At 33.8% G+C, this 24,091-nt stretch overlaps 2 long non-coding RNA genes across 8 annotated transcripts in view; one reads left to right on the top strand and one right to left on the bottom strand.

Moving 5' to 3' along the window:
• LOC144318320 (uncharacterized) overlaps positions 1-24,091 on the top strand; it is an 85,977-nt gene that overhangs the window by 28,693 nt on the left and 33,193 nt on the right. The window contains exon 3 of the long non-coding RNA XR_013384176.1: positions 12,997-13,116. This is a non-coding gene — a long non-coding RNA (uncharacterized LOC144318320). The remainder of the gene's footprint in view (positions 1-12,996; positions 13,117-24,091) is intronic.
• The window catches only part of LOC144318319 (uncharacterized), an 88,038-nt gene that overhangs the window by 54,237 nt on the left and 9,710 nt on the right, over positions 1-24,091 (bottom strand). The gene's annotated exons all lie outside the window — the stretch shown is intronic.

Raw genomic sequence — 24,091 nt, 5'->3', positions numbered from 1 at the left:
TGTGAGGGACCCAGAAAAATTCTTTGTTGTTTTGCATTAGAAGCACCTGATTTGTTACTTTCCTTATCATAGAAAACCATGTAGTCATGAAAGCAATGCGGAAGTGAGGGAGGAAAATCCCCTCGAGTGCTGTAAAAATGTGATACTATTAATTCCCAGTCCCAACCCCACCCCAAAGCAAATTAAAACTGCAGTGTTGGTTCCCTTCTGGCAGGAACATAAATTGATACAACCTTCCTGAAAAGCAATTTGGCATTATGTTTCAAAAACCTTTAAAATGTTCATACTCTTTAAACTAGCGAGTCCCCCTAAAGTAATTTTTCCTAAGGTGATGGGAGCAAAGATTTATGGACAAAGACTTTCATGGCTATGTTATTTGTATGAACAGGAAATGGGACATTACCTTATATTCAATAATAAAATAGTGGTTAAATATTGTGGTAGACACATGGCTGGGGCATGGACAATTATGTTAATTGATCTATGACAGACTTGGTAATTAGAAAGAAGGGGGACCAGTGTCTGTTCTAAATGGGAGAATAAAAGCTAACACGGATATGGGATGGATAAAGCAAAATGTTAGTGGAAAAAATACAGGGTTTGGGTTAAGAACTCTGTTCTAGTCTAGGCTCCAGGATATACAATCTCTGGGACTAAATCTAATAATTTATCAATGCGGAGACTCAATCTCTTACTTGAATTATGTGAATACAACCTACCTTAAATGTTTTTAAGTCGCTGGATCATCTGACCTGGCTGGACATCTTCCATATATGAAAGTTTATTTAGGTACAGTGTTCTGGGAATGTTTTAGCTGAGTGATAATGCTTATGAAGATTTGGAGTGCAGAGGGAAAACTACAGGTTGGGAGAATTTGTAGACTATAAGAGTTCTGCAAGTGATACTGGGAAAACCTGACAAAGTATAGCTATATTAAGGAGATATATTTATTACAATATTCCTACACTTATCAGGGCCACTGATGGTAGCAATTCAGGTCGGTCCCCGAATATGGCAGATAATAGCTCAAAACAAACATGCCCATTTTCTCCCCTTTTGGTCTGTGTTCTTGTGTTATAGTTGATTTTAATTGCAACATTCAAAGCCATTATATTTTGGCCTGCTTAGATGACAGATGATTATAGCTAATACTACTGTATTGCATACCTGAAAGGTTTTAAAAGAGTAGATTTTAAATGTTCTCACTGTGTGCATGCACACACACACACACACACACACACACACACAAATGGTAACCATATGAGGTGTTGAATATATTAACTTGACCTTATTGTGGCAATAGTTTCACAATATGTATATGTGTCAGATCATCAGATTGTACATCTTAAACCTACAGAGTGTTGTATGGCAATTATATCTCAACAAACCTGGGGGAGTTGAGGGGTGGGGGCATGACCCAACCGGAGAAAATAGTTACAATGACTCTTTTGTTTAGGTTGTTGAAAGAAAAGATTTCCAGTTCCTGCCACCAGGCTTAACCCTGGTGCACATACTTGGAGCAACCCCCAGCCAGTTTGCTTTCATGTAGCACCTGGATGTAAAACAAGTGTGGGAGAGAGCTTTGTCAAAAGATGGAGGGAGATGGGTTCTTGTGATGTCATTTGAGTCAATCCTTCCCGTGCATCAAACTTTCCTTTTTATTCGAATAAACCAGCGAACATGTTTCTATCATTAGCCAATTTGAGTTCATCTTTCACCCCAAGTGCCTTAACTGACAATATAATATATAAATACCAGTTATTATTAAATTTAAAAGAAGATTCCTTTCATAAACATAATATCTGTGTAACATAGTGAATGATGTGATAGACAATTTATAAAAATATAAATTCATCAGCAAACATTTTTTAAAAATAAATATCCAGAGAAGCCCAGTATAACCCCACAGGACAAGTCATAAAATGACTGAAGACACTAATTTTGCTACTATTTAAGAAATCTATAAAACTTCTCTAAAAGAGTTAAAGAAAATAAGAGAAAACAAGGGATAAATTAATTTAGTGACTATATTAGAAACCCCCTGGGAGACCTTATGGTCCAAGGGGAAGGCTTATGACTATTTCTGCTACATGCGAATCAGCATCTCTGAACTTCAGTTTCCCTCTAGGAAATCACGTTTAATTAAAATGTCTTCAATGTTTGAGTTCGTTCACATGAAATGCAGAGGGCAATGCCAAGTATGCATGGAAGCAGCCTCTGCTAGGTACTCAATGAGTCTTAATTTTCTCATCTCTTTCCAGCAGTGCTGTAAACATGTGATATTCTGACATTTAGAAGAAATCTTAGCACTCATTTACCCTTCTATTAATTCTGTATCTTCTCCCAATGCAGCACTTACCCAATATTCTGAAGGGATAAAAAAATTCAATATATACTTGTGGAAAGACCTTTCACATTTGAAATTCACTAAAAATGTATTGACAGCTCACATAAAACAGGTAGAATTTTCTTATGGATAAATGTGGATTAAGCTCTTTGAAATGAAGAGTGTATATTTCTCCAGAGGAAACAACTTCATAGCAGGGTGCTCCAGATGCTGATGGTAGGCAAAGGGCAGTTAGAGCCTATGAGGGATCTAAAGGATGTAGTAGACAGTGAGGTGTTAAATTTCTGCTGATCACCACAAATTATTTAGAGTAGTGAAAAAACATGCGGGATTATGAGGAAATCCAGAAGGATCTAATTAAACTGGGTGATTGGGCAACATGAAAACAGATTAAATATAGTGCAGATAAGTGCAAGGTAATGCATATTGAGGAACATAATTTAAACTTTCCATGCACACTGATGGGTTGTGAATTAGCCTGAACCTCTTAGGGAAAGCATTTAGAAGTCATTATGGATAGTTCAATGAGAAAGCTGCTCAATGTGCAAGAGCATTTAAAGTAGCCAATAGAACACTTGTAGGTATTAATTGGAGCATGTGGAATAATATGAAAACTATTAACATGAAATCACATGAATCAATGGAAGTCTCATACTTAGCTATATTTATTTCAGGTACTTTGACAGAAAACACGAAGGAACAACTGACACTGTGTTCAATTGTTAAATTAAAAGTGGACAAATAGATTGTGTATTTGTTTAGAAATACAATAGCAGCAAGACACAGATTTAATAGCCTCAAAAAATAATGAGTGGTTCAGCAAAAATCTTTGGAACATTTCTTTTCAATAAGTACTAAAATATGAGGATAAGATGACATTGGGGGAGCTAAAATCTACATTTTAACAGAAATACCTTTAATATGACTCAGAATCAATCTGTAATTCACTATTGAAGTAAATCATTGAGGCAAATAGCTTGGCAAGATTCACAGGGATTAGATATTTATATGACTATGAATAACATTTTGCAGTCATACTAACTATACCAGGTTCAGATGTCACAGCATATATCACTCCTTTTGCTCCACAGTTTAGAGAAGTTATCTCAGAGGCACAGGGGAGATTTGTTTTTCTCAGTTTAATAATGTAATTCATAAATGACTAGAAAAATAATGTAACAATTGGTTGTCACATTTATTTTTAAAGTAAAATATTTTAGGTGTCTTACCATATGAATTTATGTTTTTAAAAGTAACTGTGTAGTCATGTAATATATAATCAGGAATAAAATTGCTGATGTAGGTATTGCCCACCGAACTATAAAGATGATGGCAAAAATTTCCAATCACCATACATTCATGGGACAAAACAGTGGTATTGAAACTAAATGAATATAAAAGTAAAAATTATATCAGCATTATTGTTATAGTGCATTCATTTAATAAATCTGTATTAAGCATATACTTTGTTCCAGGAAGTACAGAAGTTACTAAATACATAAAACAAAGTCCTTATGTATCATAAAGTGGACTATAAGCAAAGCATTTAAAACAGGTGCAAGTCTATAGTACAGGACCAGTGATAAAATGTTTACCGAGTTTGGACATAATAAATGGTCTAGTCCAATCTACTTGAGAGAGAAAATAATTTTTGAGACAAGAGCTAAAAGAATTTTTCATCAAGAGACGGAAAAGGGCATTTGGGTCAGGGAAAATAGTCTGAGAAACACTGGAAATCAGGTGTTGCAGGTTTTGAAGAACTGCATGTATCAGTAGACTGATTCATACAATGAAAGTCTTAATACTACGGTTATTTTCTTATAACACTTAATTTACCTGGTTCTGAACAGATAATTCACATTTTAGAAACCACTAAAAATCAAACATGTTAATTAAGACAATATTAATGGCCATGTTTTAGAAGTTCATTGTTCAACTCCCCAAACTACCTTTATTGACATACTTCTGCTGAAAAATGTTGGTGGAGGATGTATATTTCTTAGGCCCTTTGTCTGGTATTGACCTCGGGGCCAGTTTGGAGGTAATTACCAAGGTTTTCTAAACTTGACTTGTATTTGTCTGGAGAATCCTGGACCCAGGTTGACTTTAAAAATCAGCATGTCCAGGGTGAGAGACCAGTATTTATCACAGGTGTCACAAGGAATTTTGGAAATAGCTCCATTAGTATTTACCAGAGTTCTGTTTACACATGGCTATTATACTCAATACATACTTTGGTGATCCATTCCTGAAATTCAAATGTTCTGTGAAAATATGCTAATGGGAAGCCAGTTTCCTTTTAAAAAATGTTTATGTACCACAAAAAAAAAATGTTTATGTCAATCACAAATCTAAATATGAAAGAAATGTGTCATAAAATACCTATATATGTAAATAAATAATCATATTGGAAAATGAAGTGCTTCAAACAACCACTTACTGATTACCAAAAAATAATATGACTGTTAACAAATTGTTGACTTTTATACTGTGATATCTTCTTTTCCATTATAATGGCTTTCCTCATACATTTTGTTTTATTCTCCACTACTTTCTCCAACCATTTCCAAATCTGAATTATCTGTTCAGAACCAGGTAGCATCAAGAGCCAAACATTAAAGGCATTATGGAAATGTGTTCCAGAAAAGCACACATTGACAGAAGAGCTCACAGAGCATGACACTGTGGCCTTTGAAAAGTTTTTATAACATGTCCAAGCAAATAGAACCTTCTGCCAATTATATCGATAAGGTAATTTGAGACTTAGTTTTGCCCATCCTTTTGTTTAAAATGTAACATTCGGGTGTATAACTATCACCATACATTCATGGGACAAAACAGTGGTATTGAAAAATATGTGCCTTTTGTAAAATTTGCCTATTAAAACTCAAGAGGTATTGGCGAGAATAGGCAAATCTTCCTTTCAGAACCCCTTATGTGTGGGATGCACAGTGACTTTCTTCCAGAAAGCATATTATGAAAACAGCACATTATGAAAAAAAGGAAAAAAAATAATTTTATAGCAAAGAAACTTTACAAACGCTACCTCAGCCAGGGATTTGGTCAACGTCAACAGAGATAATGCAATGTTGGCAGCATGAGCCCTTAATGTGATGCAATGAAACTGGTATTTCCACTGAAACTCTGTGGCCTTCCTCCCTACTCCCAGTGTAGTCAGGAAAAACACACCCAACAGACTCCAGGGGAGGAACATTCTACAAAATATTTTGCCTGTATTCCTCAAAACATGGTCCAGGTCATCAAAAACAAAGAAAGTATGATGAACTGTTACAGTCTAGGAGTGAAGGCAATATGACTATTAGATTTAATGTGGTATCCTGGATGGGATTCTGAAATAGGAAAAGGACATTACACAAAAAGTGAATAAATCTGAAAAAAAGCATATGAAACTTAGTTATAATGATTATTATTCTTGGTTTGTTAGTTAGGAGACCTGCTCATATTGATGTGAGATAATAACAGGAGGACCTGGGTCTGAGCTAGATGAGCACTCTCTGGAACCGTTCTGTGGCTCTAAAACTATTCTCACATGAAAAGTTTATTAAAAGAAATAAAGTGACAGTTTACAGGGATACTTGTATTTGGTTGGACATTTCTGTGCGTCTCAAGCATCTTTATCCTATAGCTCACCTAGAACATTTACAAGAGGGAGTGAAAAAGTCTGTGTGTGGTAGAGGGGAGTTGTCACAGGAAGGGAGCGATGTTGGCAGACAAATCAACACTAGGTCACCCATTGCACTTTTTGTTCACCTCAACTTTTGTGAGGTTTGCTAGAAGAAACAGCAGTAACTTTTAAAGTGTAAAATGATCATGACTTTTTATTTCCTTAAATTAGCCTTTAATCTGTAAAATACAGACTCTACCAATTTGGAGCAACTCTTTTGTATTCAAGTATAAAAGCTCGACATTAAAAGCTGAAACCTGGATTCACTTGAACACATTCGTTTGTTAAAGCTTTTCACATTGGAAACTTGCTTAACCTTTTAAATCTCAGTTTCTTCATCTGTAAACATGAGGATGATATGCATCTCTAATGTAGTTATGAGGACTATGGAATTTGTTACATTCTTAGTGAATTGACTTATGTTTAAGACAAGTAAGTTGAATAGTGTTAACTCTACTGATTTTTATTGTCTGCTTTTTGGTATACTTCGTAGAAAGGTAAATTTAACCTGTATTTCCAAATACCTTATGCACATTTCATAAGTCTAAGGTATTACATAATGAAAATTTTCTTCCTCCCCCTTGGTTTTACACATTAATTTATAAAACTGTTAATGGGTACTTATATCCATATAACTAAGCCTGAATATAGATATTCATATAGAGATAGAGTTGCATCTTGACATAAATCACAGAAGGAATCATTAACATCCCTCATAATTCTTTTACCTAATGGTTAAATAATCTCTGCATTTACTGCTTCCATGTCCTAAAACATAATTTTGAGTCTGGAGGAACTTGCTGTTCTAATGGAATTATGTAATCACAGGCCCTCATAATTGGAAGGGGTCTATAAAATCGACCACTTTGATCTATTAATAATAATAATAGCTACTTTTTTCAGAGCTATGTGTTGTAGTCATTGTGATAATTATTTTACAGCTCTCACTGAATTTCACTTAAGCTTCACAACACCCACAAAGGTCATTAACTTCTTTATTCAATGGAAAAATTTAAAGCTTAGAGATGTTGAGTATCAAGGTCACATAGCTATAAAATCTCTTAACTTGGACTTAAATATAAGTCCCTTGGTTCTTCTGTCTGTGTCTCAAAACTGTGGTCCTAATCATCATGCTGGCTGTTCCCTGATCGTTTTCCTCTACAATACATATGTCAAACACTGCTTCTCCTGATCTCGCCCCATCCTGCAGGGTCGCAAAACTCATTACTTGTAGAGACAGTTCATTCTATCTTTGGACACTTTTGTTCTATTTTTTTTTTTGGACACTTTTGTTCTTATGTTGGAACTGTCATCCTGTAGTTTATAATAATAGGTTCTAATTCTACCCTGGAAGAGGTTATTCACTATACCATTCATAGTAAAACCAACCCTCTAATGTTTGGTAAACAGTCATGGTAAAAACAAACAAACAAAAAAACTCTTAAAGATTTATGAACAACAAAAGAATACATCCCCGTGTCAAAGTTCTCTTAGCAAAGCTTCTCAAGCTTAGAACAAATGCTTGAAGTGTAGAAACTTGAAGATATGTTGCAGTGTTAATCTGAAGACAGGGACAAGGTTGAGCTAGCCATAAATGTGAAGTGGACATTACGTGCAGTAGTGCTATGATGAATGTGAACCAGATTACAGGGAACATGCTGCAAAAGTAAAATTATCAAGGTAGTAAAGTTTTATAAATTCAGAAGGAACAAGCTATGAGGACGACAAAAAAATAAGTTCTAGCTTAGATGGTAAAAGAAATAATAAAAAAGTTTCCGTAGAGAAAGAAGCTCAGAAGTGTGAGCTTATTGCTAAGAAGTCTAAAGCAATAGTGGAGAACTCTCGTATTACCATCAAAACATGATAAGTAATATGAAAATCACAGCAATGAAAGAAAGAATAATATTAAAAACCAATGAGAGGACAAAAATATGCTTGTAAGTCCTGATTCCAATACACTTGATAACAACATTTATACAAAAATTGTAGTAAAACTGTTCTTCATTAACAATGACAACTGTTCTACATGAAGTGTAATTTGTTGTAAGTATAGACAAAAATATTAAACAACATAATAAAATGATAAAGATTATACATATATAATATGTAGAATATACATATATAAATAATGAGTGTTATATATATTATTTTTATCAGCCAGGATCCAAGTAGACAGAAAGAAACTATTCTGACTACTTCAAATAGAGAGAATTTGATTCAACCGTACTACCTCCCCTCCTCTGTAATTTTATCCAAAGGCATGGCTTACCATATTTAACTTGCAAATTTCTCACTGAAGCCTAGACTTTTCTTTGAAGTGCAAACTCATATATCCCACTAGCACCCAAAATCTCCACTTGGTTGTCCCAAATATAAATTTTTCTAAAATTAGCTTGTTCTAAAGAGAACATTTGGTTCTTCTATCCCCAAAAATGTTTCTTGTGATCTTTTCCATCTCTTATTGATTTAGATTTTTCTCTACATTTCAAAAAGCTGACCACCCAACCATAATTCTTTGTTCTTGAACTCCTGACACAAATCTATTAACATCACCTTTCAGCTCTACTTCCAAACTATATGTAGAGTATAAGTATGCTTACCTTCTCCATTACTCCTAGTCCCTGTCAAAACCCTCTCAGCCACTGGGTGTTATATGTAAGTAGTGAATCACTAAATTCTATTTCTGAAAACAATATTACACTATACGTTAATTAGCTAGAATTTAAGTAAAAAATTTAAAATTAAAAAAAGGCGCATCTCTCACTAGGATCAGTGCAAAGCTTGCTAACTAATCTTCTATTTCCATTCTTGTCTCTTTATAGATCATTCTTCATACAATAGAGTAATATTCTAAAATGTAATTAAGATTATGTAACTCTCCTGCTTATGATTTCTTATTGCACTTAGCATAAAATGCAAACTCTTTAACATGACCTATAGAAATCATTCAAAGATGGTAGATATCCTATAGATAGTTTTTCCCTAATCAGATTTTTCCTTCTGGACATTCCTAGAAACAACAACTCACTAAATTTCTTTATCCATATATAGGTCTCTTGACCTAATTGCCTTCTTAAACTCCATATTTTTTAAAGATAATTTTTAAAAATAATCCAAAACACTTTAAAGGCAAGCAGCATGGCCCCATATCTTAAATTCCTTGAGAGAGAGAGCCTAGCAGTAGAACTTGAACCAGCTCTCCATTAACAGAGGTATGCCTTTATGAAAAGCAAAAAAGTAAGTTTGTTTGTTGGTTTCCTAGCTATCATTTTCAGCACTTAATGATGCAATTCCAAGGACTTCAGGCCCAAAAGCGATATCACCCCCATGTTAAAAGCAAGGAAATATCAAATGGAGATGAGAGAATTACATGAAAGATTACCTGTGACTGTGGCCTGCTGCCACTTGGTAGGACAATCAACATGCATGGGGGATTAAGCTATATAAACTCAGTTGAATTGAATCAGCTGTCTTAATGGGCCAGAAAATCAACCAGTCCGAGTGAAAAATTCACTTGAAATGGTTGACTGGCACTAGTTGAAGAAGCAACTGAAATTTGTGGAATCCTTAAAATGCACCAAAGTAGGAGGGGAAAAAATATATTTTTTCAATTTCCATCTGAGTGCTTGACATAGTCTAGACATGGCCTTGGGGTTCTAAACCAAAATATACACATACATACACACACACAAACAAAAAACAATCGCATCTCCTTAATCTCTAAAAATATCCTTTAAATTCTCAATGATACCCATCACCATGTAAGCCAAGGGCAGATGGGCCATTACTCTGAAGAGCTTCTGTCTTTATTTCATGAATAACTTACTCAATGATCTTACATATTCCTAAGTATCTTCCTTTATTATAATAATGTGTATTACCATAAACACTTTGCTCTTTATATTGAGTTTTCACATGCAATATCCCTTAAATTAAACATGGTTATTCTTATTCTTCAGAAGAGAAACTTGATGCTCAGACATGGTAAATGATTTGTTGAAAATCAACCAGAAACTGTGATAGTTTCTCAACTGTTGGCCTACAAGTAAATAAAGCCAGTCTGTAATGCCCACCTATTAAGCAGACCTCACTGTAAGAATCCATTAATTAATAAGTCACTTACAAAATGGACTATGATTTGATAGTCCAAGAAATTCTAAATCAAGCCTATATTTACCATGACTTAATAATACTGGGAAAAAAGGGGAGAAAATCCCTTGTACATGTAGGTGATTTTTTTCTAAATTATGCATTTGTAAATAGATAAAATTCTCACAGCTGCCACAGTCTTTCATTCTGAAAGCCTCAAAATGCTTTGCAACGAATCAAGTTCTATCTTGAATAGAGTAAATAAATAGTTCATTTTAGTAGAAACTATATTGTCACTACATCAGCAATTCACATTTTAAAAATGTGCATTACTTATTCAGCTATTTGAAAGATGGTATTAAAGAGGAGCTATTTTGTCAATTTTTTTCATCTATAAGCCTTCATTTTTAAACCTATAACATTTTGTGTTTTTAAGATATCAATTACCATTTTAAAATGTGCCAGTCTATCTTGAGTTTCTCAGCAAGTTTCTAGGCCAAAGAAAACACTAATCCTTTCAATTTATTGGGAATCAATGTTTAATCCTCTTTTTTTGTTCTCATACTTATTACAAATCATAAAGAATTCTGAGTGTCAGTTTAAGAAGTGAAAGCCTTATGTAATATTCCTATTAGTTATTGATCATTTTAAATTAAAAAATTTAGTACTTTTTATTTGAAAAATAAAACAAAAAAATTATGTTTCACATAGAGATGCTTTCAAAACATAATAAGAAGAGTGTGCTTATGGGCAAGTTTCATTGTATATTTTCAAATCTATAAAAATGAAGGTCCCATTATTAGTTAAATTCATGATGATTACTTCAAACTTTCATAATAGACAAAACAACTTTTGTTGACTTTACTAGGAATAAAGAATATGGAGAATATGCTAATGGATATTTGAAAGCAAACTTTAAAATAGTAAAAACATTCTAAGATTATTTTATATATAGCCTTTTAAAAACTTTAAAAATCCATAACCTTTTAAAACTTCAGATAAAAAAATAAAACTTCAGATAACAGTAATTTCTTCATATTGTTCAAAATCTCTCAAAGGTTCCAAATTAATCTATTTTCTTATGTTTCTCTAAAATACCAAACTGTTACTACGTATCTTCCTTAGATCAATATATTTTATTTTTAAGGTATGGAAATTATAGAAGGTTCTATATAGACATTTGTTTTTATTTTATTTTTAATGTTCCTTTGTACACATATATATACTTTTATGATAACACATACTTTAGGTAGTATTACTCCTTTGTTTCTTCTCTAAACAAATCCTTATTAATTACCGACCACGTGTCATGCATGGTTTAACAACAGAGGATGAAACGTATGAAAAAGTCATCCTCCTTATGCTCCATTCTAAAATGGAAAGCAGACAATAACCAAAATCAAAAGGAAAATATGTTATGTTTATGGAAGTAAAAAAACTATGGATAAAAATAAAATGGGGAAGAGGGAAGATGATAGGACACAACACTATAAACCAATGTAAGGATTTTGGCTACTGCACTTAAGCGGATGGGAAGCCTAGAGAGGCAAGCCTAGAAGTTGAGCACAGAGAGACACATCTGGCAACTCCATCCACTGACAGACAGAACTGAAATGTGGAAGAGCAGACTAGTTAATAGATGTTGCAAACTATTGACTTCTAAAAGTCTGGTGGCAGTGGAAATATGGAAGGTGGTCAGATCATAAATTTTTACTGAAAGTATGATATATAGGATTTACTGATGATTAAATATGGTATCTAAGGGGGGAAAAAAGCAAAAGCAGGGATAAAATGATAGCATTGTCAAAACTGAGATGGAGAAGTTGTTTTAAGCCTGAGGAATAGATGGATAACCAGGAGAATGGGTATCAGCAGTAAAGACAATAGGTCGAACATTTTAGCTTGGAATTCTCCAGTGTTGGAAATATAGTCAGATGCAGAAGGAGTTGCCAGATCAAAAGACAATATATTAGTAAGCATTCAGTCCTGGAACCCAAGAGAGAGAAAAAAAAAAAGTGCTTGACAAAAAGAAATGACCGAATAAATTAAACAGTATTAACTGATCAAATAGAAAATGAGTCATTGGATTTATCAATAGGAAGGCCTTTCTGAATTTAACAAGAGCATATCTGGTAATGTGCTGGAGAACTTGAATTTTGCTCTAAGTGGAGATAGGGTGTGGTTGGAGGTAAGAAGAGTCTCAAAGGAAATTGGGAAAAGAGAAAAAAAATGATGATGAAAACTAAAGAAAGAAAATTGGTAGGGTGCTTTTGTTACAGGGTTCTTGTCTCACAGGGTTGAAGAATGAGTCTCATGGACACAGAAGGATGAAGTGGTTGTTCATCAAGTGAAGGAAGAGCTCTCGAGAGTGAGATGTGTCGCCACGGTGGGCTTCTAGTAGCAGTCTTTCACTGACAACTGACTAGGAAGGTCGTGGCCTAGAAATTCTTATGACGTCTTGGTTTGACCATCCTTAATGGCTTCTTCTTTGAGGTCTGGACATTTTCTGGGGTTACAATGGAGCCACCATAAAAATATCTTGTGATAGCCAGGATGGGGTGGTCTGGTTTGTTCCTTCATCTCTTGTCTTCCTGTCTCAGTGTCTCCATCCACATGCCAGGAATAGTTCCAGAGCCTACTTGGGGGCCTCCTACCTCTCCCTGCCTATATCCCAATCCTTTCCCTACTCACTAGCAGTATTTGAAAAAGATAGATTTTGTGGACAAAGAGAAACTGGCTATTGCTAGAAAGATGGACAAGACAAAAACCAGATACTAAGGGCTAATCATATACATACAACCATATACGCTGGGCTCATTTTGTGATGGGTAGGTCTTTATTATATATTTTTAACAAGACTATTTACTTATTTTAGAAAAAGAATATCCTCAAGCAGACACTCCACTGAGTGCAGAGCCTGTGGAGCTTGATCCCAGGACCTGAGCTGAAATCAAGAGTTGGACACCTAACAAACCGAACCACACAGACATCACAGGTCTTTATTATATTTTATTGCTCTTTGTTTAATTTAGTTTTATGTGACTTTTATCAGTAGCTGCTATCAATTTTCCTGTTCTCCACCTACATCAACACAAGAACAGCTCTCCTTCTTTCAAATTGTATATTGAAAAAAAATATATATATATATACTCAAACAAAGGCATAAGCTCTAAGTATTTAACAGAAATGGAGTCATTTCTATACATGTTTATGAAGCTTATTTTTCTCTAAACATTTTATGGAACTACCATAGCTCAGCTCATTCTTTTAATAGAATTATAATATTCCCTGGAGTTGTACCAAAATTTATTCGTTTTTCAGCTAATAAGCATACTTATTTTTAGTGTTTTGCCATTTCGAACAATGCTTCTACCAAAAGATTATTTCATGTGTGATCGTTTGTGCTCCCATCTCCATATCTGAAAATTGAATATCTTCCAATCCCCAGAATGGTATTGTGATATAAGAAACAATTTTTATTTTAACATTAATTTTGTTTAAACACAGTTTTTCACCTTAAACCTGTAAAGTCTACATTACACCAGCTTTAATAGTTTTCAGACATTTGGATTAGCATAAAATGATATATCATATACTTTATTTAGCACTTTCTTGAATACTGTCAAATTTGAACAATTACTTAAATTTTATGCCCTTTTGGGTTTGCTCTTCAGTGAATTACCTATACTTCACTGGACAAATCATATTCATTTTTCTATTATATGATTTATCTTTCTTTGGACAATATATAAGATAATTACTTATATTAAAGGTATTAATCTATTGCTAATCAGTGTTAAGTATTTTCCTAAGATGAATCATTTATGTCTTAATATTTAGAATTTTTCCATATATATTTTTCTATAATCAGAGGTGACTCAGCCTCAGAGAGCTGGGTCAGTCAACATTTCAACACCATTTGTGCTATTGCCACTAAGATTAGACATGTCCACAGAAGCCTTATGCCAAGGCCTTTCTTATTCCCATATCTTTGGGGCAATATCTTCCTGTGTTTTCCCTCTTTTATGTTCTACTCACGTGTCCAGAGGTTCCTCCTAGGCCTTTGCCCAGCACAAGGAAAAAAGAGAGGAAGTCCCACCGAATTTCCTGGTGGAGAATCCAAAGCTGATCTTGGTCCCCAGGAGTTACTGTGACTCAGGGAAAGAGAGACTGAAGTTGAGAGTGGAGTGAGTAGCTGTATTCAAGCCATGCTCAGACAATCTCCCCACATACCCTATTGTCTAAAGTACATATTTCTTTAAGCTGCTCCTGAAGATTTATTTTGAGAATTTTTACCTGTCATACACTGATATCAAGTTCACAATCCCTATGTCTTGAGAAAAACAGACTTAAAATTTATGTTTTTTAATGTGCTTTTCCAATTGGATGAGATCTGGATATTCAAGCAACTGAAAATATAATGTAATAAGTTTTCTCTGGGATTACCTATGGTAAAACTCCTCAAATTTAAGTATCTTAAACCTAACAAGTTAATGAACTTTGTGATATCACCACAAAATTTTTCAGATTTTCTGTTTTGATTTACTTTTTCCCTTATTATTTCATTTAATAAATGATCTGAATACCACCTTTAAGCAAAAACCAAGACCAAACCAAACAAAAATAAAAAAAAAAAAACTATGCTAGGTCCTAGGTATGTAAAATTCTAGACCCTAGGTATACAGAGATAGAGATTACACAAACAAATGAATATAAATATAAAGGTATAAAGATAAATTTTGATAAGTATGAAATTAAAGAGTCATTTGACAGAGATAAACTGATCTTGAAAAAATAAAAGTCAGCATTTAAATTGGAATCCAAAGGTAATCTAAAAAATTAGATTATCCAAATCAGAGTATTTCCAAATCAGGACCCCCGCCTTTTTTAAAAGATTTTATTTATTTATTCATAAAAGACACAGAGAGAGAGAGACAGACAAACAGACAGACAGAGACAGAGACATAGACAGAGGGAGAAGCAGGCTCAATGCAGGGAATCTGATGTGGGACTCGATCCCAGGACTCCAGGATCACTGGGCCAAAGGTAGACGCTCAATCACTGAGCCACCAGGCGTCCCCAGGATCCCCTTTTACCTGAGGGATAAATGCATATTTTTTTATAATTGGTTTTATGTGTTTACAATTGTACTGTTGACAATATGTAGAGAGGAATAGATGGACATATATACAGATATATATTACATGTGTATACATACAGATATATAATAGTATACATACACATACATAAAAATAACATATACATGTGCATATATATTATATTGTTAAAACATATGTTTACATGCATAAGTATTTGTGGTCACAGCGAGGATTAAGTCAAATAATATAAATAAATAATAGCTAAAGTGCTTAAAACAGTGTCTAACACAGAGTAAGCACCATGTGGACATTTTAAATATAAACAGAGAAGTAATAATTTGTTATGGTTCAATTAGAAATAAAAGGTAAAAAAATGAGAAAGTCACTGAAAATAAACCAAAAAGATGCCTAAATGCCCAAGAAAAATTTATAAAACATTTATTATCTTTTTACAGTAAATTCCAACTTCTGTGTGTTTAAATGCATCATTCCATTTCATTTACCTAATGTGCAAATATCAGATAGTTTTTATGCAATAATATCTGGTATATCAGATAGGCGAGTGAAAAATGCTGTCTTATGCACATTTCTAGTCATTTTTTTTTGAAGCATAACACACAGGAAAGTTTGCAAATCTTTAACATATAACTTGATAAATCTGCAATGTAAGCATGTTTGTGGACCACTACCCAGGCCAGAAACAGAACATTAACAAAGTTTCAGAAGCCTCCCTTGTGCTCCTTCCTACTCTGTCCCAGTGGCACCGCTCCTCTGACGTCTATTACCGTAGATCACCTCTGTCTGTTCCTGAGCAGCAGGAGTGGAGTCATCCAGTATCTACTCTTTTGCATCTACCTTCTGCTTAGTGTTAGGTCTGTGAGTTTCATCCATGTTGTTCATATAGAAAAAGCTCATTCATTTTCATTGCATACTAGTTTTCCATCATATGAATATATAAGAATTATTTATCTGTTGTTTTGTTAATGATTATTTGGGTTGTTTACAGTTTGGCTGGGACTGCTTTAATGATTCCACTATGAATATCTATGAATGTGTCTTCCAGTTCACATATGAAAGCAATTTTGTTGGATATTTCTTGCCCATAGGATTGTACATATTAAGTTTTATTTATTTTTATTGTTTCTAAGATTTTATTTATTTATCATGAGAGACCCAGAGAGAGACAGAAACATAAGCAGAGGGAGAAGCAGGCTCCCTGCAGGGAGACCCACGTGGGACTTGATCCCCAGACCAGGAATCACACCAGGAGCCAAAGGCAGACGCTCAGCCACTGAGCCACCCAGGCGTCCCCCTGATAAGTTTAAGTGAGCCCTGCTGAAGACTTTTCCAAAGTGGTATGCCTTATTTATTTTTTAAATTAAGTGCTGAGAATTGATATGTAAGATTATAGAAGATCGAAAATATATTATCTATTACCAGGCAAGATTCAACTTCTTTTGTTCTTTAATTTGAAAAAAAAAAATCAAGTTGAGTGGGGAGTTATTGTTAAATGGATACAGAGTTTTTGTTTTATAAGAAGAAGAGTTATGGAGATGGATTTTGGTGATGGTTGCACAGCACTAAGAATGCATTTCATACTATTAGGCTGCACTCATAGAAGTCCTAAGGTGGTAAATTGTATATTATATGTATTTTACCACAATAAAACTAAATAAATAAATAGCTCAAGCTGACTCAGTCAAAGGGACAGATGGTAGGATTTTAAGCCTTCTGAGGAGTTGTCTATTTGTCCTGTTTGGTTTTACTCTCAGAACATTATCTTTCAAGGGTCACAGTTGAAAGCCTGATGTTTTTACTAGAGCTTCTTTTTTTTTAATAGTTCCCGAAATACAATTTATCTTTCTTTCAGTTTGGGAATCTTTGGAAAATTCAGCTTATTTCATGTGTTTTTTGTTTGTTTTTGTTTGTTTCTTCCCTTCAAAAGTTATTTTCTATTTAGTTTCTTGGCATCAGGCTACTGTCCAGTTTAGAATTTCATAATGAGGCTGCTAAGATCTGTAAACTTTCACTCTTTAAAAAAAATATTTATTTATTTATCTATCTATCTATTTATTTATTTATTTGAGAGAGAGAGAGAAAGAGAGTGAGTAGGGAGAGGGTCAGATGGAGAGGACAGAAGCCAACTCCACACTGAGCATGAGCCTGATGCACCCAATCCCTCCACTCTGAGATCATGACCTCAACCAAAACCGAGAGTCAGACACTCAAATGACTGAGCTCTCCAGGTGCCGCTGTAAACTTTCACTCTTTGCATAGTTTCTATATTTCAAGTTAGGAATTAGAGATCTCTCCAGATGGAAAATGGTAGAAAGAGTTGGACTCAGCTCTGTGTATTCCATTCTTCATAGGATAATAACCTCCCAGATCCTGCCTATCTTGTTTGTTCTTCAGTGTTCTCCATTTTTTAAAGAAATGTTATCCAGTTTTTCATTAGTCCTTAATGGAAGGGTTTATGTGATACAAACTTTTTAATCATACCCAGAAACAGAAGTCCTAAGGTAAACTATTTTAGTTATCATGGGTTAATGATATTAAAGATAATCAAAACACAAAAAGGAAATATTTAAACATGGTTAAAGCCAAGTATTTTCACAGATACCAGTGAGATACATGCTTTGGTTCCCAATAAATGCTGTTTCATTATAATTTAGTTGATTTTTCCTTTATCTTACTAAGTATAAGTACTACTTTTAGAGACTATATACACAGTCTTAATATTATCTATAAGGATAATGTTTACTGCTCATGGATAATCAGACTATGGATTTTCATTTTCACATTTTAATCTAAAAATAATGTGCCAGAATTAAATATAGTATTGTAATTGTAAATATATATTTGTAAACTTCTAAATATATATTATAATTACAAATATACAATATTTGTAAACTTGTAAATATATAATATAAAAATTATAAGTATATAATTGTAATAGTAAACTTCAGTGGCTCTCATTACTGCAACAATAGAGTGTTTAAGACTAAAATTAATGTTACTGACTGTAAAATAATTCCATAAACATTCTTATAACCTGATGAGTTGAATGGTGTATTATTGTTTTTCTGGTTTTATGGAAGAAGGTTTATAGATTTTAATTGCTATGTCCAAATGATACAGTTTATTAATCTAAGGCCAGGGTTCAATCTCACTTCACTCTCCAGATTCTCAGATGGGTTCTCCTACCAACTACAAGCCACTGGGAAATTAAAACATCCAAAATTAAAACATCTTTATGTGAATAACCCAACCCCCTTAGGTATCTCAAAATCAATAGGTGTAAAACTGATCATCTTCTCTTAGTTCAGTTTCCCAGCACATGGAAATTGATGGAAAGATGGTGTTGAAGTCACATTGCCTCCGGCCTCCCTTCCCTTCATCCCTGACATCAAATCATATTTTCTTTCTCCAACTAGCTCTTTACCTTTGATTCCCTATCAGGGTAAAGACAACACACAGTAACTTGTCGCTAGATTTATTAGTGTTCACTAGGGTAAACATATAATAACTGGAACTTTTCAAGGCACAAGGAGGGCTTTTCGTAATTATGATAGTGAAAAAGAAGAAAACTGGGTCTGTGTCAGGAAGATCCAAATGTATGATCAGTCTTGGGCACTGATTTGGCTTAGATTATGGTCGGGAGTACATTCATATTTGTTATTTTGAACTCTGGATTGTTTGAAAACTTGGCAATAGGAATCATAATGCTTAAGAAGTTGAGATGATATATTAAGATCATTTTAGTTTAGCACCTGGTTCTACCACATAATAGCTGGGAAACTTTGAGCAAACGTTAACTTCCTTGTATTGATTTGTTAGTCTTGCTTGAAAATCCTGTCCAAAATATCATTTAAAAGTACAATAATCCACTGTAATTCACACATTTTTAGGCCAGCTAGAGTTCATCTGATTTAGACTGGCTTTAGCTGGAAATCCTTCTTTCAGCCTATAATAGCTAAGCAGCTCTGCTTCTCACTGCAGGTCTGTGTATCAGCAGTGGCAGCTCCGATCCATTTTTTTCTTATTAATTTCGGACTAGTTGGCAAGCTAAGATGTATACTTTATATTATAATAGCAATGGTGCAAGAAGTGGATACATGCCAGTCCTTGTAAAGCCTAGACTTAAAATTTCACACATTATATTTTCCAAAGCAAGTCATTCATGGTCAAAGAATAGAAAAATATACTCCACCCCTTTATTCAAAGACACTGTCCCAAGACAAAGTTCATGGATGCAGGAAGCATTAAGGATTTAGGAATAATGATACAATTTACCATTCAGTTTGAGGCCGTTTCTTCACCTATGGAATGAGGATAATAGTAGATCCTTGAAGATGGCATGTTATGTATATAATATAATGTAGCCCTTTGAGGGCTACTTGGTTACTATTTGTTGGAATATTTGGGATCATGTCCATCCAGTGTCTAGTTCATACTAGATGTTTGAAACCTGGACGCTATTTCTCTAGTTTTATTATTACTGTTAAGATAGTAAGATATGATGATAAAAGGGTCATTTAGGGAAAACAACATCAACAATTACTTTTAAGTATCTTTTTTCACCTTTCTAACTGTGTTCTTGGTAGAGATCAAGGGAAAATGATGCTCAGATCTCAATGCTATTCATCAAAGGAGTTCCAAAATCCTAACATTTTATATTTAAAACTTCAGAAAAAAATGTTTTATTCCTGGCTTATTATTTTTTGTGATTAAAATTTCATAGAACATAAAATCAAATGCATTTTTAGGATGTTTGTTTTGCTGTTAATTTACTTTTGATGAAACAGGTAAAAATGTATCTAAAATGTAATTATGGAAACACCAAAAATTCAGAGAGCATTTAAGTAATCTAACAGAAAAGTGGAGACAGTTTTATTCAGAATGCTAAGGTTGAAGCATTTACCTTTACAGACAAATTCATATAGATTTTTCATTTCTAAAATTGACTTAAGAAAATTCTACTCTGAATTACTAAATCATGACGCACATAAGATGCACTTAATTAATATGAATAATGTCAATATTTTCCATCAAAGTATAATCTGCCATGGTGCTGGTACATACAAATAGGATTTACTTTCTCTTTTACATCATTACTTTGGTTGTGTTACATATGAAACAGAGATATTCCAATTGCTTTTGTATTCCTAATACATACTTTAAATGGATTATTACCTTTTAAAAGTTTTCATTTGGTACTTGAATCAATGATATTAAACCACACTACAAGAAGTAACAAATACATGTATTTTCAGTATTATCTAAATCATAGGGTATCAGAAGTAGTGAGACTAAGTGTTGACTTGGAATGATTTAGCACTCTATAGTGCCAGGTAATAATGTACCAGTAATTAATTAGGGAAAATATTTTTATCCTCATCTCTGGTTTACTGATAGTTCATACCATATTGATATACTCAAAGAAAATGGGGTGAAAATTATCATCACTTTTGATTGATGAACCTCAAAAATAGTAGCCATGATTCCAAGTGCCAGTTCTAATTAGTTGGAACATAAGGTTCAGGTTAAATATATGCTTCCAGAGTAGTAAAACCATTTATACTTACTCTATTCTCTTTACTGGGGTCATTGCTCTTTATTATTTTTTAAATAATAAGATTACCTTTTTTTTTTTAGCCTGGCTTTGGACTAAAATATATTTCACTCATTTATTTAAGAGTGGTGTTTGAGTATCTACATTATGTAAAGTATTACTTTTGGTACTAGGATACTACAATAAATAAAGAACAAGAAGAAAAAAAAAAGACCTGTCCAATCCAAAGGGAAGAGATACATGTAAAATAAAATAGCATACTTCTTTCATGAGACAGTGATAAATTCAGTGGAAAAATAATACAGGTTAGAAATCCTAGAAGAGTCCATCTTGGTGGCAATTTGCACGGTCACAGAACTATTCACTGAGTAGGTGGGCTTTGAATAAAGACAAGATAAAAAAGCACAGTCACAGAATTATCTGGGACAGAAGTGTTACAGGCAGAAAAAAAAAAAAAAACAATAAAAAAAAAATGCAATGGTCCTGAGGTCAGAGCTTATATGCAGTGTCTGAAGTAAGTCGAGGAGATCTACACAAGTATGTAAAGACAAGTGGTGAAGACAAACAGGTGGGAAAAGTGAGGTGGTGATGCTGGTGGTGCTGGTGGTATAGATTATGGGGGCCTTGGAAGCCACTAGAGTGTTTCATACTGAGTGTGAGAGAAAGCCATTGGAGAGCTTTAAGAAGAGGAACAGCATGATATGACTTCATTTCCAAAAGATAATTCTGGCTTTTATATTAAGAATAGACTCTAGGGCACCCGTGTGGCTCAGGGTTGAGCATCTGCCTTTGGCATAGGTCATGATCCCGGGGTCTTGGGATCGAGTCCTGCATTGGGCTCCCATCCGGGAGCCTGCTTCTCCCTCTGCCCATGTCTCTGCCTCTCTCTCTGTGTCTCTCATGAATAAACAAATACAATCTTAAAAAAAGAATAGACTCTAAAGGAACAAGAATGTCAAGAAAAACACCAGCTAGTGGCACGTGTGATGAACTGAGGCGACAACAGCCCACAGCTTGAGAAGCGTGGTAGTAGTAGAAGTGATGAGAAGTGGTCAGATATTGACTCTAACTTTAATTAGACCCAATAAGGATTCCTCACACATTAGGTGGGAAGTGTACAAGAGAGAAGTTAGTGTCTGCTACTGGAAGGATGAGATAGATATTTCCGGACATGGGAGTAAATATGGAGAAGCTGGATTTAGAGAAATGATCAAATTAACTTTGAAAGGTCATTAAGACATGGAGATGGGCATGTCAAGTTCATAACTGGGAAATCCTGGAATCTGGAGGAGAGGTCTGAATAAAAAGTAAAAATGTGAGCATTGCCAGTTAGAGCTAGTTCATTAAAGCCACAGCTGTGTTTGATCACCAGAAGAGTGAGTGCAGATGTAAGAAGAGCTGCAGGAACTGAACTCGGGGCAATCCAATATTTAAAGATGAAGAGAAAGGAAGCAGCAAAGGAAACTAATAGCAATAAGAGAGGTGGAAGAGATCAAGTGAATCCACATTCTGAAAGCCTGAAGAAGGTATTTCATGTTTCAAATACTGCATATAGAACAAGTAAATCTCCCATTGGATTTTTAACACATGATCATTGGTAACATTGATAGTGAGATTTTCAGCTGGAGTTGCATGGATGAAAGCGTAACTAGAGAAGATTCGAGAAAGGCCAGGGAGACAATGCCTAGACACAGAATATAGACACCTACTATATTTCATCAGCTCTAAGATATGTGCTATTTCATATTTTAAATCTCTGGAATTGGGATATATATTAAAATTAATCACATTTCATGTCTATTACTACTTAGGCAGCTATTCTTATGCAGTTGTCATTGCCTGCTTATGCATGAGCTTTGTCACAGTTGTTTACATTTTCATTACTGTTACATAAATAAAAACTAAAAAGCTCTTCCACTATACATAAAATAAAAATTCTAAGTGATAAGAAAGCTTTGATCAGAGCTTAATTAGCATTTTCCTTTCTTAGTGGTACATACATTAACTGCATGCTATAATCAATGTGACTCAAATACAATAAATATGATTATTATGGAGTTTAGCCATAAGAGGGAAAAAGAACAAGGAGATAGAGGGGATTAGAGGTTAGGAGTAGGTTTGCTTATGGGATTTTGTTATTTAGGATGGTCAAACTTTGGAGGTGTTTTCATGCTGATGGGAATAAGTTCACGGAAAGTAAAAATTTGATGCAGCATGATATACTTGAAGTATGTCTTCTTTATACTTCTGAATGTAAAAATATGGTTGCAATAGTGCTTATCTCCCAATGGTACTTTGCTGAAATCATTTAAGATCTCCCTTTTGTATTCACAAGATAGAGGTTGCTTTAAAAGCCTCTGTACATTACAGATATAAGGATCAAACCCAATGAAAACGATATTCTCATGTATTTGAAAAATATCAACCACTGATAATAAACATTAACTTACAACACTTCCACACAACACCTTAACTCTATACTCATTCAATATTTTATATAACTGTTATAAATAAGTAATTTAAAGGTAAAAGGACTTCAAAAGGCTATACTTTTTAACTGGGGAGAAATTATCTTTAGTTGTATGCTGATTTTATATGCATTCCCTTATTTTACCTGAAAACCTCTATATTTTATGCCCGATGCACAGGTTAAAAGGTCTTTTCCAACTTACAGATACACTTACATAAGCCATAAAAATGATAATAGAAGTATTTCTAGAGAAATGAGTATTATTCAAAATTATGATTAATGGTATATGTGATTTCCTATAATTCTAAAATTTTGCAAAATAAGTATACTAAAATAACTGATTTTGCCAATAATGAGCTTGAATTGAATGTAGAGTATGTTTCTTTAGAATAACAGTGGTATATAAGTGGTGGTTAGGTCTTAGTTCAGATATATATGTGGTTTTTGATTTAGTAACTTCTAGTTCCTTTGCATAGAACCACCTAATGTAGATATTTTCCAATTTCTGTTGCTGGATAATCAGTATTTCTGGAAAGTCTAATGGGTGTTTCAAAAGTGTTACATATTTGATAATCTAAAAAAAGTATAAAAAGTACAACTGAATGTGAAAAAGTGGTCATAATTGTACAAGACAGCTATGACAATGTGTGATTCTCCATTCATGAATATATAACATTAAAAATCTGGGTATAAATTTACATTTTATCTAGTAATCATCCTTTTAAAATGCATGGATTATTTGATACTCTGTTGGGTTTTTTTCTTCTGCTTCTATTTTGATATTTTGTTTTCTTTGTTCTTAATAAAATGGCTATGATTTAATTTATTT

The sequence above is a fragment of the Canis aureus genome, chromosome 8 (genome assembly GCF_053574225.1).
Source record: "Canis aureus isolate CA01 chromosome 8, VMU_Caureus_v.1.0, whole genome shotgun sequence".
Taxonomy (NCBI): Eukaryota; Metazoa; Chordata; class Mammalia; order Carnivora; family Canidae; genus Canis; species Canis aureus.
The sequence above is the reverse complement of the archived record's forward strand: the minus strand, read 5'-3'. Positions and strand labels throughout refer to the sequence as shown.